This window comes from Platichthys flesus, chromosome 23 (genome assembly GCF_949316205.1).
Source record: "Platichthys flesus chromosome 23, fPlaFle2.1, whole genome shotgun sequence".
NCBI classification, from domain to species: Eukaryota; Metazoa; Chordata; class Actinopteri; order Pleuronectiformes; family Pleuronectidae; genus Platichthys; species Platichthys flesus.
In genome coordinates this window covers 6253173-6270640 of record NC_084967.1, presented here as the reverse complement: position 1 = coordinate 6270640, position 17468 = coordinate 6253173, and positions in this window count along the sequence as shown.

Here is a 17468-nt window from a genome sequence, read left to right as displayed (position 1 = left end):
GCGCTGCTTTGATGGCCAAACTCACGATTTCCAACATGCTTAAAAACTACACAGGGGGGAGGACAAAAATGTTGAGAGACTGCCACCGTGTCCTCAGGCGTGTGTGTGTGTCTGTGTGTGTGTGTTCGATGTCTGGTGTGTGTATGTGTGCGTGTGCGTTACAACTGCAACCAGATAAGCACCAAATCAGATGGGTTCCTGTGACACTACCATTGCTTATTATTCCTGCCCTGCAAACTGTTCACCCTAGAAGACACAGACCAAAAAAATACAAACCTAATAAACAGCAAAGAAAAGCCCATCTGTCTGGGCTAATACAAGGCTTTATTGGGGAAATTTGATGCCAATTCTTTTCATAATCACGTGTTACTGGTCAGATGTGTACAATCAGTAGTGCATAAGCAATTGCACAAACAAGAGCGAGGGTCATCCGAGGATTTCAGTTTTGGAACAGCGGCATAACAACACCAACAACGTGGGGATTGTCATTGTGCTAGTCTGTGACCTCTGACAGGGGAATGCATTCAAAAGACATGGTAAGGTCATGGAGCCTCGTTGGGTTTCACAATTTGCAGCCAATTCCTTAAGATACAGGTTCATTTGTGTAAAATAGGCTAGACTCCTAGATGGAGGAATGTCATCTATGAATCCCAAATACCTTCTGTGAGAAGGAGGAGTAGTAGTTGACAGTTTGTGGTGAGGCTGCAGATTTTTTCTAGATTTGTGCTCTTTAGCTTTCTCTAGTATGATTTAGTTTTCTTGCATTTCCCAGGATTATTGTTGTCTTTCTGTAAAAAACTGCAAATTCGTTTCATATACTCCTGCTTCGTCAGCGACACGTTCACATGACTGATGTTGCTAGAATCACCAGCAAATACAATATTTAAAAATGGGCCTCTTCTGATTCAGAAAAGTCAAATCACCAGTGATAGGAGGACAATATCTAAAAACACAAAAAAATATTAGCACACGTGTCATTAACTACCAAAATCAAACTAATTTGATTAACCCTAATCATGGGACCTCACTTTCCCCCAAAGCATGACGGATTATAACGTTTTACATATCACAGATTTTGCAGATTAAAAATGTGAGGTAGCGTAAGGGAGGCTGCACAGAGGAATGGACAGGTTCATGAGGTTGTTCTGAACAAATGTATGTTAGTTATTAATTATTAAATATCAACTCTGTCAACAGGTGGAGCGGCAGCAGAGGCTCTGATTAGCAGCTCATGGTGGCTATTATATTGAAATGCTTAGTGGCCCCAACTGCCACAATGTGCGGCGAGATAACTATTATGTATTAAATTTTTGATTTATCTGAACAAGATCATGCAAATAACAATCTCCTGCAGCTATTTATGGGAAGTACCTTGGTGCAACCAACTGTGGTTATGACATATGACACTGCATATAATGAGAAGTCATCCCGGGCATACAACATGATGAGACTAAAGACAGAAAAAAATAAATTGCTCAAATTATTCTGGTTTTCGTTTTGGATTGATTTGAACTGGATCATGCAAACAACAATCTCCTGCGGGTGGTTAAGAAACATCCCTCACCCACCATCTCACCCGTTGTCACCATATTTTGCACTGTATGTCCATAACATAATGACAATCATCAATAATCATCAATGTGATGGGGTGGAAGACAGCGGCATAGCTTTAAATACAAATGATAAAGCTTCTAACAATATAAATATATAATACAAATATTAAAATGAAAATGACAGGAAAATAAACATCTCTGGTTGATGAAGATGTCTGGAGAGTTTGTGGTGATAAGAGCCAACGCCGGTGTTAAGAAAATCAGGTGATCTCTACAGCGGAGTTAATAATGATGTGGAGGATTTGATGCTCTTTTGAAAGCGTCTGTGCAGAGAACCCCCCCGCTGTGTTGTGAATGTGTTCAAAGTGAACTGCGGGTAAGCACTGTGTCCAATTCTCTGGACTTAACGCAGGTCTTTTCTGGAAATGGCTGTATTCTACTTTAGGAACTGGGATTTCAGTGAATCTCAAGTGGGCCCGAAGAACTGAAAGAGACTCTCCACAGGAAAGCAGCTGATGAGGTTATGATCAGACTGTGTGTGGGGGGGGGGGGGGGGGGGTTTGTGGTGAAGGCTGTTAGAGCAGCAGAGCTACAACATAGCTCAAGTTGCAGTCTACAGACATCAGTGAACTAGAACACACCTGAGAGGAGACACTGAGTTTGGTCTGAGTCCAGAAACACTCAATCCAACCTCTGTCCACATCACCCGCACTCTCTCTCTCACGCTGTAAATCAATGGTAGTCAACTGGCGCGTTCGATCCCCGTCCGTTTTCACTTGCTTCTTTTGTGTGTCTCTGCAGATGGTTTCCGTGGTTACATGAGCTCCCTCTCTGGAGGGGAAGTAGTTCTTTAAAGCTGGAGAAAATCTCGGGCTGCGGGCACACCATCGCCACCTCATGTAGCTATCAAGAGAGTTGATTATTTAATCTTATTGACTAACTAGATTTTCTAGAATTGGACCTGGAGACACACAAAGTGCACAAGCAATGCCTTTTAAAAGATTTAGGCATCTGATGTTACCTGTTGGGCTCCTGCTCACCCCTGTGACCCTTACAGGGTAAGCGGTATATATAATGGATGCATGGATGTTGCCTATGAAAGCTAATGTATTCGGCCATTGTTTTCCATAGTGCACGAAACGGCATGCAACAACAAATGCAGTAGCCTAAAGAGCTTTTCATGGTTATGAAGGACAAACTGTTCCACCTGTTACAAGGCTACAACACAAACCACTGGCCCTTCTCCTCTCCGTCCCTACAGGAAATGAGCGGGGGCGAATAAGCCGAGATAATTACAGACCAAACAAAAGCTGTCAGCTTTCTACATCGACCCCCACCATGGCCCACCCCCTGTACCAGCACAACACAGTTTTCTATATTCTGTGTCCACTCGGTGAACAGTGTGATCCAAAGCGTGCCGGAACAGCTTCATACACCCATTCTCCTCGTCTATCCTTCTTCTCGCTCCCTTTGCTTTCCCCAGAACAAAGCGTGTTAACCTTGAGCTGCAAAACAGCTTTCCGCTTGCGTCTGAGGACATATTAGGAAAGTGATTAAGTGAGATTGATGGTACTTTAATTCCCTGACAAAAATAATCGCTTCTTCCTGTTGTTTAATCTTCAATCTTCATTACATGGGGGAGACTCAAGAGACTATGGTTTTTTAGCCAAAAGAAGGCCATGCTAACAAAGGACACCATCAAGGATGGTGTATCTACATGTTCAATCAAAATGAATTGTAATTGAAAGTCCAAAGGAGGGTTTGGGAATGCAGCAAACAAAAGTTTGTTGAGAAATTTGAAGGTAATTCTTTAAGAAGATGAGTTTGATGATGTGGCTGCAGTTTCGTCTGCATCTGCAAAGTCATTCTCCCTCTGTGTGGGGTGATCCAAGCTTCTCTGTCCTTCTTTAGTGCATGTGAGCCCTTCCCTGGCCCAGTCCATGACAGGGCCAGAAAACGTATACGAATCACGCCTCATAGGCTGTCCTTCCATAACCCTTCACTAGAGTGAGGGAAATCTCAAGAAAAAAAACTATTGAGAGGGGAAGAAAACACGCAGAACCTCAGGGAGAGTCAAAAGTGGGGGACAACTCTCTCAGGACAGACAGAGGTGTACATCAACAGCCTAGGCACAATACCATTAGTTAACTTGCTGTTGGTAATATTATGAATCTGTTGGCATATGCTGCTTTCACTTCTACTGCATGGCTCAGAATCATACAATGGCGATGCTGGATGGTTTCCTTGTTGGCTCTCAGCGTAACTTAATTCAGTTGGGCTTCTGGTTGTGTGTTTAGGGGCCACTTTCAATGGGATTCGCCTCGCTGATGAGGAGTTGTAGCCAAAGGGAGGCCAGAGTTGTGGCTGACAACCCATTTGTTTTGACCTGATATGCTTGTGCTCTAGAGTGATATCTAGAAGCAGTGAATATTATGTCTAGAACCTTTAAAAAGTCTTGCCTTTTCTCAACTGGGACAAAGTTTGTTTTTGGAAACAGAGAGTTGTCAAAAGACAGCAGTCATTTACATTTTCCCCTGAAGCTCCGTAGCTTGTTTGAGAGTAGCTGGACAAGTTTACACACTCTTACAAAAACTGACCTTTAACCTCCCCATTGTGGGATGAAACGACCACACCATCGCAGGGGAGGTTCCCTTCTTGGCTACAACAAAAGTAGTCTTTCAAGTGGCACAGGTTTGATTCTGTCTCTTTTGCTGGATGGAGTGTCCTTGAGCAAACATTTTCCAGAGGCACTGTTCCAAGCTGACCCTGCACACTCACTTCCCAGTGGAGAGCAGCAAGAAAACATACCATTTCTCTTTTGGGTGATCAATAACGCGAGGGGAATAAAGGCGATAGATGCAGCTTTGGCTACTCGCCCCTACAGTACAGAAGGTCAGAACACAGGGTCAGCTAGAGAGCAGCCCTCTCGCAGCTGTCAGGGATTCACTGTCTTGCTCAAGGACACTTCAGCAGGGAGGGTTTGCTTGCCGAGATGCGGCCGGGCTTCTTCATCGAGTGTGGCGTCCTCGCTCCCTACAACCCCCAGCTGCTCTCAAATAATTCATTTAAATCAAATTCAATGCTGAGGCAGGCAGTAAACAAGCGTGCTGAATGCCCGTTTGGAGCAACAAGGTCTTACATTTAGGAATGAATGTGAAAGCTCATTTAAAATATTAACCAAAGAAACGTTTCCTTTTCAATGGTTATCAAAGGATTCTGAGCGTCGATATTTGTTTTTCTTTGTCTAACCTTTTAACTATGCGATACGCAGGTTATATGTGAAACTTTTAAAGTATCAACTTATTTGACTGATGATATACAACATGAAATCAAAAACACACACCAACTAACAGTAAATATTGTCCCTTTTCTGAGTTAAACACATGAGAGAAAAAAGTTCCAATATTTTCTGCCTTGTTAACACCGGGCCCCTGTTCGTCCTCTTCCTTTTTTCTTTCCAGTGACATTCAGCCAATTTTCTATGTCCGACTAATGATTGACTGCAAATAGAGGGACAGTCAATGCAACAAACAGCACATGTGGATTAAAGGGGTCCTGCTGTGTCCTGGCGACATTTTGACACTGTATGTGCATGTGTTAGCGAGCCAGTTTGCGTCGGCGTGTGGGTGTGTGCGTTTGTGCATAAATACACATGTGAAGAATTGACTATCCTTGACTATAGTCGCCCCTCTGTACAATAGGAACTGTAGCGCAAACAAAAACAATCCTTTTAATCTAGCACATCTCAGGGAGGGCTTGGCTTGGGTGGGTGGGTGGAAGAAACAACTGGGACTTGCTCTCTCTCTCTCTCTTGTTTTCCCTCCATCTCTCTCAATGAGGCGTCAAGGTCTGCTTTGGTGTACAGTTAGTAAGTTTACTCACTATCAAAGCAAACCCAACCTTCTGAGCTTTCTAATATAGTTATGTGTGTCTTCGCTCCATGGTTTGGTGCCGGGGAAAAAAATGGATTGATGGGTTTTTTCTTATTGTAAGTTCCTAATAACTGAACTGCCTTGGGAGAAAGTTAAACAACCTGTTCATAAACTTCATTCTGTTCTGAATCCTTTATTCTCCACTGTTTCTTCTTGTACTCTTTTCTTCACATCTGCACACAATAACTGTGATAACAGCTGCCATTGTGGACATGCAATAATCACTCCTGCTTCCAAATAGTACTCGGCACTAAATCCATGCCTACCGGATACCACTACACGCGGATCCAACACAAGTTTGATACAGTTTATCACCAAGAGACGAGGGGGTAGGAAAAGAGACAGCTGCGAAGGAAGAGAGAAAACAAGGAATTGAGGGAGAATAGATGAGGAGGAGAAGAAGGAGGGAGGAGTAAGGGGGTCAACGGAGGTAGAAAAGAAGGGATGAATGCAGCCCCTGTTCCTTTTCCCACTGTCTCAAACAAGGCCTGGGTAAACAGGAAGTACAGCTGCGCTCTTCTGTCCGTGTCACTTTCTCTTTTTTCCTTTTTTACCTCCTGCACCCTCCCAGCCTTTTTCTCCGGCCTGTCGAAAAGCAAGGATCATTCCTCTTCCCCTCAAAACTGTTGCATTTACCTCATCTGCTGCTCTAACCTGTGGGAATAACAAAGGACAACAGTCATGGGAAAAGTGACAAATGTCGTGTGGAGCCTCTTGCCGTCTTCACGTCACATCGCAAGGAGTCATGATAGTTGGCAATCTGGACACGCAGTTCCCCTCAGTGGGCCCTAATCCCCCTATTTCTTTAAGAGAGAGAGGGAGTAGAGCGGAGGAGAAAGGAGGCATTGTGGCTCGAGACAGTGCAGTAAAAAGAGGAGCGTACAGTACCAAATTGAGGTCGCCGCAAGACAATGGCTGCCCTTCACTGGCTCATTCACACACGGTCTCCACACAGCTCTATCAAACGCCTCTTTCTTTTCTTCTTCCCCTCCTCTGTTCTGTTCTTTCTCTTTCTTTCGCTCACGTCCGCCTTTCTTCTCCTCATCACAGAGGGACAGGGGATAATGAAACCCCAGCTCACCCAGGCTGTTCTGGGGCCCGTTTCAGAGAAGAGGAGCTCTCTCTCTCTCTCTCTCTCTCTCTCTCTCGCTCTCTCTCTCTCTCTCTCTCTCTCTCTCTCTCTCTCTCTCTCTCTCTCTCTCTTCTCAATAGGCACCTTCTCATCTTCTGTTTTCCCCCCATACAACCCTACCAGAGCTCCACCCACTGCTTTTGGAGGGAGAATGTATAGTTCAGGGAAGTGGTTTGCTTTTTGCCAAAACCTTATATAATTTATTTGGAACAATTTGTATTGTAATGCTTTGCTTAATTTTACACTATTTTATACAGAGTTTTTTCTTTGAGGAAGTTACCCCATGTTTCGCCAAAGGTTGGCCGAGATTGGCTCCAATGCAACCCCCAAAGGAAAGGCTAATGGATAGTTGGATTGATGGATGCAACATTTTTTGTTTGATCACTGGAAATCCAATAACCCTTCGACATGACAGAAAACCCCAAAGCAGAACTGTACAGTTTTCAACTATGGAAAAGACAAAAACTGTGGCAAAATAATCTGCCAGGTGCTGTTCACAACCGCATCACATCTCCAGCATTATTCAGGCGAGAGGTGGATGAAGCAGGCAGAGGCAGGACGTGATGTATTAAACCTGCTGCGTAGAGCACATGGTTTTCTTTACGCGAACAGACACCGGTGTCGTCTCTTATCACAACAAACTCTCTAGACAGCTGTGTCTGTGTCTTCTATGTCTGGGTCACTGCTTTTTCAACCAGATATATATATATATATATATATATATATATATATATATATATATATATATATTTGTTTTGTCATTTTTGCATCTATTGCGGGTTAGAAGCAAACACACATACACTCTGGTGTTGAATTCAGTGCTGTGCTCTCATATCCAGAGTTTTTTCGCCAAAGTGCTTGCTCATTGTGGGAACTGGTCTTTAACCTTCTCTGTAAAGTGCACTGACATAATGTATATTATGATTTGGTGCTATTCAAATAAAATCAAATGGAGTTCTCCTGAATTTCTATGGACTTTATACTCAGAGGCCAGGCGTGGAAGAGGAAAGAGGCTCTCACTCTCACAACACATTTGCGTTCACACCTGCACCTCCTCTTGAGGAAAATCTGCGGAGTTCAGTGCAGCTTGTGAAATCCTGTGGGTAGAAGTACAGTACTATGAGATGTGACTACTATTTCTCAGGCGTTAACAATTTGAATAACAGGGTAAATCTCTGAGGCCAAAATAATCTAGTATTGAGACCAAATTCTGTTATTTGTATTAAGTTTCAGGTAGAGGATGAATTTGTTTGATAAAGATGAACCGCGTATGAAGAATGTGGTTCGAGTCTCACTAACTAAGATTAAGATACGTTTTTCTATCCTGTTCCAGATGAGAGGTTATGGAAAAGAGAATAACTCTTTTTTTACAAACACCTTATTCACTGAGTCAAGTATCATATGGAACGCATTTGGAGAAGAAAAGACCATGAACAGTAGAATATGTCCTGTTCTGCCAATGAGTGGATTCATGGAATTCACTGTTTCACACAAAGATAAAAATCCCTGAATGCCTCTGCACAGAAACAAGTTAATGAGTGAAGAGGGCAAAAACACCTCCCGGCTACTTGGGTCACAAAGGCTGACGATCCACAAACCTAATTTGGCTTGGCAAACCTAATCGTTCAAAACTGATCGAATACAGAGTCTACTGGAGGCCTTTAACCAGTTTATTGCGAGACAAGGGGGAAACAGGGATTGGCATTGTTGTTCAAACCACAGAAAAATTGTTGTCTTCCAACCCCATTTATGCAGAAGGACGTCAATTGCCCACAGGGTTGAGCGCGTGATGATGTTAAGGTGACCATTATTGCTCCACTGGAAAAAACTGCTATGATGTTATTTTGATGGTCAAGAGCTCTCCAGTTGAAAGCAATCATATCATGCTGCGTACACATACTAGGGAAATACAAACACACAAACCCAATCATACACAGAGGGACCTGCAGATACGCGTGTCCTCTACGATGCTCAAACACATATCATTCCTGGAGTCAAGTGGACAGGAAACAGGGATGTGTGAGAGAATAAATTCATGCCACCGAGCACAGACAGTGAATACTAACAAGAGGAGAGCAGGGACCAGTCCAAAGGGCTGGGGTCAAAGGCTTCCCCTAATTGGTTATCTGATATCCTGTAATATACAAAGCAATTGACTGAAAACTGAGTTTTATTTACATTGAAGCTCCAGGGAGTGGTCACTGCAACACACGTATCCATACATGATCATACGACTACAAATCTTTTACTGCCTGTAACCGATCAGCTGGAGTAATTGATCAATGGAAGTTCGACCGTTAAAAAATAGTTTCATTTGCTATGAAAAATGAAGTTAGCACTGTGGGATAAACTCCATTTATGTATAAAGCTGGTCATAATCACAGTTGGATCTTTGTCCTATGCTTACAGCAAACAAGAGGATTTTCAAATCAGAAGCGATTCTAAAAACGTGGAACACCACAGACATAACGACAGACTTAACCGATTTTTTTCACGAGAACACAATCACTAGACCATCCAGTTGATACCCAGGGTCACACAGTACGGCTCTAGCAACAAGTTTGCAACATCCGGTTGTCACGCCATGGAAAATAATTCCAAAAGGATTTCCGATCCAAATTCTTGATGTGCATGAAATGGTTACAAAGCCGTCATGAAGAGTTTACTGTCCACAAACTGTCAAGCTGAGGATTTATTTCTGTTGCTGCTCTCTCTAGAAGAGGTCATCCTAATGAGATGACTCCAAAAGCATGACGCAGAATGATCGGCGAGCCTTCGAACAACCTCAAGGAATCACTGGAGCAGCTCTGTTCAGGACTTGACCATACACAAATCAGGGCGACTTGACAGAGAAAGCTGCTGCGCTCCAAAGCCGACAGTTCTGACGGATTAAGTTTACCAACAAGCTCCTTGAAAATGTTTAATGGACTAATGAAACTAAGGTTGAATTGTTTGGGAAGAACATGCAGCACTGAGTGTGTGGTCAAAAGGAAACTTGATGTAAGCAGTATCGGTGAGACGAGGTGATTTGGAGATACCTTTCTGCCTCTGGGGCCTGGATAGCTTACCATCACTGTGGGAAAACTGAATTCATAAGTTTATCAATGTAAAGTCATGGTGGCCGTTCACTAGCTGAAGGTCAAAAGAAGTTTGGTGAAGCAGGAAAATGACCTTGAACATCAAAGTAAATCAACTACAGAATGACTGGAAGAAAACAGCCCTGTGAATGTCTAATGGATGCATTTGGTTAAGATGCCGCTTATTATAAATAATTGCACATTATTAGCTAAAGCACAATGTGACTGAGTTCTTCAGACTCTCAGTTAACATTTTATGACCAATTATCGCAGAAAACCAGATCAATCGACCAGAGTCAAATTTTTTTCTCACGATCGTACCTCGAAATTACAGCCCTAATTTACCTAATGAGACTTTCAGGTCCGAACGTATGGTACCCTCCATCCTTAGATTCTCAAATTTAGTTTTTTATTTGGTATAATTAACAATTCACAATCTTCTTTTTTCTTATAAAAATCAGATCTGCACGTGAAGTAGGGTTGAATGGTGGAAACTTAATTGTCTACTCTGACATCAGAGAGGTGTACACTTCATACAGAGTGAACTGGGCTCAAAGGTAAACATGATGTTCAGCTTTAAGAAGTAAAGTAAATATGTTTAAGCAGAAGACAGTAGAGAGCAACATTAAAAACAACACTCACAACTAGAGGTTCACTCAGTGAGTGACCCCTTATGAAACCACATTAGACCTCACCAAACTGGACACACATGGACATTAGTCCCCATAAAGAATTCCTGTATCCACCTTTTTCTGAATCCGCACCAAAATGTAAAGGATTCGTTCTGGGATCATGTCCCATCCGTTGTTGCCGTTGTTGCCGTTGTCGGCTGTCAATCAAACAAACAAACAAACAACAATCAGGGGTGAAAATATAAACTCCTGACGGGGTCATTATAAAACCACAATTTTTTTCAAGACCCTTGTTAATTATCAAATACTATTAAAATAAGGCGGATACACACATTTTGGAGGACCAGCAATTATTATCAAATTTATTTTATTATATTCTAGTATCATATGATTATAAAGGCAAAGGTCTTAACTGGCAACTCATCGTGTGTGCTACTTCCATGCCACCAATCATTTTATCAACAAAGTATTTTTTAATGGTGAAAAACCAAATTGATAAAATACAAAACCACTCCTCAAAGCCAAGTTGACAGCCGGTGGTGACGTGGGGCAAAGGGAAGGTTGCTATTAACTGAGAGAAAGGATCAATGCTGTGTGATTATTCTACTGGAACGTCGTTGCCATCTCCCATCGCTGCTCAGACAACACATGCAATTTCAAATTGTCAGACAGGAAGCCATTGCTGCACATTAAAGAGTGAACTGACAGGTAGGACAACACAGACAACAGGTGGAGGGACAGGCAGACGCGGGGCTAATGGAGATGATTGTGGATGTAGTCAGAGGGGTGACGCTCCGGGGCCCACAGGGAGCAGACAGCGGGCCTGACCTCCCAGTCGTACACACAGCACAGCCACTCTGGCACTGTAATTACCTGTCACGCTGTGAGCGGGTGTGTGTCTGCGCGTGTTTTGGAGAGGAGGGGTGTGGTATGAGAAAGCGCTTGCACTTGACCCAACATGCAACCCAACCCTGTGTTTCCCCATAAATGACATGGAGCAATAAAAAAAAAGCACCGACAGAGGTGCCCCGCACACCTTCCTGGGACCCTGACTCCCCCTGGCCCGCTCCCTCTCTGGCTCCCAGTAATTACCTGCGGGCCTGTGGAGGGGTGGGGACTATTGTGCGCTGCCTGCGTAGCACTCACAGCGATGTGGGATTGATGCGCACTCAGCGACCTCTCTGATTAGGGTTAACAGCAGCTTGATTTGCATGAGGCGACGGGGCTTTCATTAGCTCCGGTGGCGAGATCCCATGTGCAAAACACGCACATACCTGCAACCATGAACACACGCCACACACATGCACATAAGGGCGGTAAATAATTTAGCTTTCCAAATGACCCAACGCGCCCCTGTTGGTTTGTTTGTTCGGGCTTCTTGGGCATGACAAGTATCATCGTCTTTGCCATGACCGCTGCACCTTTAAAGAACAAAACATCCCCAAAATGTGTGAATGGATCTTCATGTTTATAGATTACATAGAGTGTGGATACCCGACCTGAAATGGGCCAGGTTCATAGAGAAATGTTGAAATAATATTGGGGTTCGTGTTGCCTCCAGCCATGTTGGCTGGGCTATCTCAATAGTATTTACACTTCACCTGCCTGTAATTGGCGAAAAGCTTGAAATAAATGAAAAAGTACGAAACACACAGAACTTGTTTTCTGAAAAACGTAAAGTTCGTCCTACGAGAAGAATAAAGCTGCTTCCTGAATCCTTCCAGATGAACCTGTATGTGAGAACACAAATGTCCGGATAAGTTGCTCTGGACATTTTCACACATGCAGAAGACGGATAAGAAGAGGACGAAGATGCCAGTATGTCGATGTACTGTAAACAAAAGCACTTTCCTACATCATTTCCTCCTGCATGCTCTACCAAGGCATCAGTCCTCATCTGAAAACTCTGTAAGTGTTTAAATCTTAGAACAGCATCGGTCACATTCGACAAGACACACATTAGCCACATATTCTCCGATTCAAGTCCAAGCCGGCAAATTGATTCAGGCTGTTATAGATTACTTGGCCTGATGTGTGATCTTTATCACTGACATATGTTATTTTTAGCAGAGATTTTGAGGGCTGCTGGTTTCCCTGCATCACATAACCCAACCTCCTCCTTCACAGCAATGAGACCTTTGTCCTGATACTATTTTAGGCTCATCATTTACCTCCCAATCCCACATGCAGAAAATCAAATGATTGTGGCTGTGATAACATTCCAGGGTTGGAGACTCTTTGCTTCATAGTGTTGACAAACTGCTGCTCAGTGCTGTGGCGGCTGATAGTGAGTACACATCTTGCACCCACAGGCAACATGGGATTCCTTCTGCTTTAAAAAAAAAAGAAAAAGATGTCTATTCTACTAGAGATTTGAACATCCTTGCAGACCAGGTTTGGAAAAGGGTTTCTGAGTAACGTCTGCCAGAAGTGAATCTGCAACGCAACGATTCCAACAAGGTAGAACAAAATGTTTGTACTTTTACCGAGGCTCAAAACACTGCTTGTTTTCAGGCAATGCTAAGCCATTTATTGGTTATCTAGAAAATGTTAGATTTACCCTTTAAAAAAAAAAAAGGAAGTAGCTTTCAAACGTGATGCAATATATATGCACACACACATTTATACAGAGGCCATGCCAGACAATATACAACTCAAACAGCTCAGTGCAGATCTGGAATAGAGTCACGCAATAAAGTGGACACTTTGCTCAGTGACACCTACACATGGTCCCTCTCCCAAACACACACACACACACAGTGACACACACACTCTCTGTCCTGCGCTGTCATGTATAATTCAGCGTGTGGCTGGGCCGGCAGATGCCTCGTCCCCAGGGGGTCCCATCATGCCTTTGCTAGGATGAAACATTTAACAGCACAGGACAAAAAGGAACACACTCAACAAATAAACAGGGAGGCTTTCTGGAAGTGCGCACACACACACACACACAAATTACATTCGCATTCTCACCATCATATGGTTCCACCCACATACCCCCATTCCAACACACACTCAATTAAGTGATGTCAGGATTTAAAAGACAAATTACTTGCAGTATTTTGACTTACATTTGAAATGATGAGTGCACATGTGACTCATTTCGGTGGGTTCAGTACCAAAATAATCTTGTATCGTCGTGACCTCCAGGCCCTCACACACACACACACACACACACACACACATATGCAGAGAAAGGCAGAGAGACACACTGCTTCTCCTTCAAAAGTAGTGACACTCAGTGAAAACAAATGGCATCTCGACTGCACACACACACACAAGCGCACACACATCGCACACCATAAGTGGGTCGTTGAATGAGTCACCCAACAACTGTAAGAGTGCTTTTATAGCACCCTAAGTGAATAACTGTGGAGAAACAACAATATGGCTGCATAATATCAATATCTGTCCCATATTCAGCACATGATGGGGCAGAGAAGGACTGTGTGTGTGTGTTAGTGTGTGTGTGTGTGTGTATGACTGCCTGTGCAGGATGGAGCAAAGCTGAAGAAGCTCTTAAAGTGTTCAGTAGATGCTTGTATTTTGTGTGTGTGTGTGTGCGTGTGTGTGTGTGTGTGTGTGTTTGTGTGTGTGTAGCTGCTTTCCAAGTCCGCACAATTTCCTGCATTTCTCCAGAAAAGTCGTATTTCAGGAAACAAAACTTGTAAAATGATATTCAGGTTTGGGTTGTGTGACCGTGCCAGTCATCCACGGGAACATTAGGTTCAGGTCGGGTTCGACTGATAACTGCGGCCAGAGGCTGACTCTCTAGTATTGCATAGAGAGGGTGATTAGGGCCAAGGTCTTGTCTATGGGCTTTTAACAAGAACATGTGATCTCTCTCTCTGTAGCTCTAATCAGGCGCCACCCCTCCCCTGAATGTCCCTGTTGTTTTGCAGGTGTCTGTCCCTGAGAGTCTCCTCTTCATCCGTGAAAGGGAAACTCCGGAAAATGTTCTGTTCCAATTTTCCGAACCCTTTCTGGGGTTCAGGTCTGCCGGCCTGACTGTAGTGAATATTAATATTAATGAGATGTAACCTTGACTCAGGAGGAGCAGCCTCCTCTCATGACATCAGACAGGAAGACAGGGACTCCGACCTGATGAGACGCACCAACACGTGACTCCTCACCACACCTCCTGCCTCCTCTCCCTCTGTCCATACATCCACCCTTTTCTATCCACCCCTGCTCCACTCTCTCATTCAGATGTCCTTCTTTCGCTCCTCCACTGCCCTCTCCTCCCTACCACCTACAACCTTTCTCCTCTCATTTCTCTTTTCTTTAATCTCTTTCTCCACCACCACCCCTCTCGTCTTCCCTCCCTCACCATTTCTCCCCTCTGCTTCACAGGCCCATCTCCTACTCCTTCATCCTACTTCCTTTATCGTAACCTTGTCACCTCAAACCTAACGATCTCTCACTTTTCTGTACCAGCTCTCCTTCTCATTTTCTCCTTTATTCTTTTCCTCCTAACTCATATCCATCTCTACTTCTCCCTTCTGCCATTACCTCCACTCTTTCCTTTTTTCTACCTTAACTCTCTTTCCATCACTTCTCTCCACCTTTCTCATCTCATCCTATTCCTTCAATCCTCTCCACACCCTCATCACCCTCTCTTACCCACAATTAGATCTGCTCACTTCGTCTCATGTCCTCCAGCTCCTCTCCTCCCTTCAACTCTTTCTCCTCCTCCGTTTTCTCTCCTATAAAATTCTGTTCCTTCCCTTTTCCTTCCTTCTCTAGCTCCTTTTCCTCGTCGGTCTTTACCTTCTCCTGTTCCTCCAAACACGTCTTTCATCTCCCTTCTCCACCCGTCTCAACCCCTCTTCCCCTCTTCACTTGTCTCCTTCATCTCCTTTAATCCAACCTTACCTTCTCATGTCATTTCGTCTACCCAGCTCATTTTCTGTCTCCTCCCATCTTCTGTCTCCTTCTCCACTCCCAACCCCACTCTCCTTTCTGACCCCACCTGTCTTCCATCCTACCTGTTATGTAGTGAACCCTCATCTCCTCATGTCCTCCAACTTTCTCTTTCTCTCCTGTCCTCAGTCGTCATCCATCCCCCTGTCCTCACATCTCAGGTCCTCTCGTCTTAACCTCCCAGTCCTCTCCCCTTCTTTGTGATTCGACGACTCTGGGGCTGTACAACTAAATACCCTCTTGCTTCGCTTCCTCTTTTCTCTCCTTTTTTTCATCTCTCTCTCTCTCTCTCTCTCCCCCCCCCCTCTCAGCTCACTGCCAGGCTACCACAGCCCAAACTGTTCAGCTGCAACTGTTCCAAGACCAATAATTACAGCTTGTCAGAAAGAATTAATTTTCTCATTTCTCATAAAGACGTGTACAAAATTACCATGTTATTATAACACCGCCACTCTCTGGAGGCATCAACGAAAACCAAATTTAATTTCCGAAATTCTTCCCTCGCACATTAAATTAAACACATAAATAAGAGTTTAGGAATTGAGGGGGAGGTTTATGGAGGGGAGGGGAGGGGGGGGGAGCATATGTTCGTTAGGCCGGCCCCGGCTCTGGGTAATGGCCGTTGTAATGTTTTTAGGGGCCCGGCTATTGGTAAGCACCGATACATTTGCATGATCACCGTCGCGGCAGGCAAGCGAGCTGCCAATTAGCTCTGGACAGTGCTGGGAGAGAGGAGGACAGGGGATCTGTCTGGCATAAGAAACGCACTGCAAGATATGGAACGCAGCTAATTATCAAGCTCATATGGGGAATAGCATATTTACTGCTGGGAAATGCTTGAAGGGCTGTGGGGCTGTTCACAGAGGATAATATCTGTTACTTCCGAACGTTTATGACCAACAGTGGAGCAAGTCTTTGGGTTCACTGGTGCAAATCCAAACAGGGCAACGGACCTTGAATGAAGTTGCAATAAAATCTATTAAACTAAAATTGTTTTGAGCTGAGTATTACAATCCGACGACTGTTCATTTGGTTGTGTCAGGCTCAACGGGCAGTAGGCTGACAGTGATCTGGACACGTTTACAGGAAACCGGTTATTGTTTTACCAGAGAAAGGATTTCCAAGTGCTTTTCTTCCCTGAAGAGTCATGTTGAAAGGATTGTGTATCTGGCAGGACAAGGTCTCTGCACACAGAAAACATTTTGTGGGCAATGGTCAAAACTGTGTGGAAACGCCCCCTGTTAATCTGTAGTTATGCTTAAGGAATTGGTCATTTCACGCTGCAACTGTGACATCAACACAACACCTTTTCCTTTCATACTTGCGCTTGAGGCGTGGTGTTTCACTGCAGTCCAAATAGCTGCTGAGAAAAAGTCGACACACTGCCCATAAAAGCAAAGATGCAGAAGAGGAAACACAAAAAAGAACGGTTTTAGCACCAGCTTGTAACTGTTTCTTTGTGTTGTGAAGTTTTTACCCAGGTTCCTGCAGAATTATTCATCTTTACCAACAGTCTAATCATCATTTTTTTTACAATTTTTCCATGGTACTACTGTAATCTTATGAAATCATTGACAAACAAATCTAATTTCTTAAAGGCAATAATTTAGTTTACTGTTATTTCAGAGTTTCATCTTTCACTAATAAAAGATGCAACTAATTAAGCACAAAGTCAGACGGAGGATGTGATAGGCGAGTCATTTAATTTATACTACTATTCTCACACCATTTAAAACAACGGAATGAGAGATGGGATCTGATGAATCAGCAGACCAGCCCCTCTGACGGGGAACTCCATGCAGCACAGATGAACGAGGTGTCCCCTCCAACTCCCTGGCAGAGCAGAGGCAGGGACTTTCCCTGCCTGCAGCACAAGAGACACACACTGAAAAAGGTCACCCCTGGTCGACACACACGCAGTGGGCAGACTCATGCGCGATCTGACAGGGCTGTGACAAACATTCGTACATTTGTGCAAATACACAACCACACGCACACGGTCCATGGTCAGTCTAACCAGTGCCAGCCAAATCTCCTCAGCAGAGAAGTGATGAGGCCACAATCTGTGATCATGACACTGCCTTGACATACACTATCTGGACTTCTCCACGCATGTAAACACACACCAACACAAAGAGCGGACAGTATCAGCCGAGGCTCTTATTTCAGGGTCATTTGTCTTGCATCTGGGTTTGTTATCGCTGTCTTCCTCTGACTCG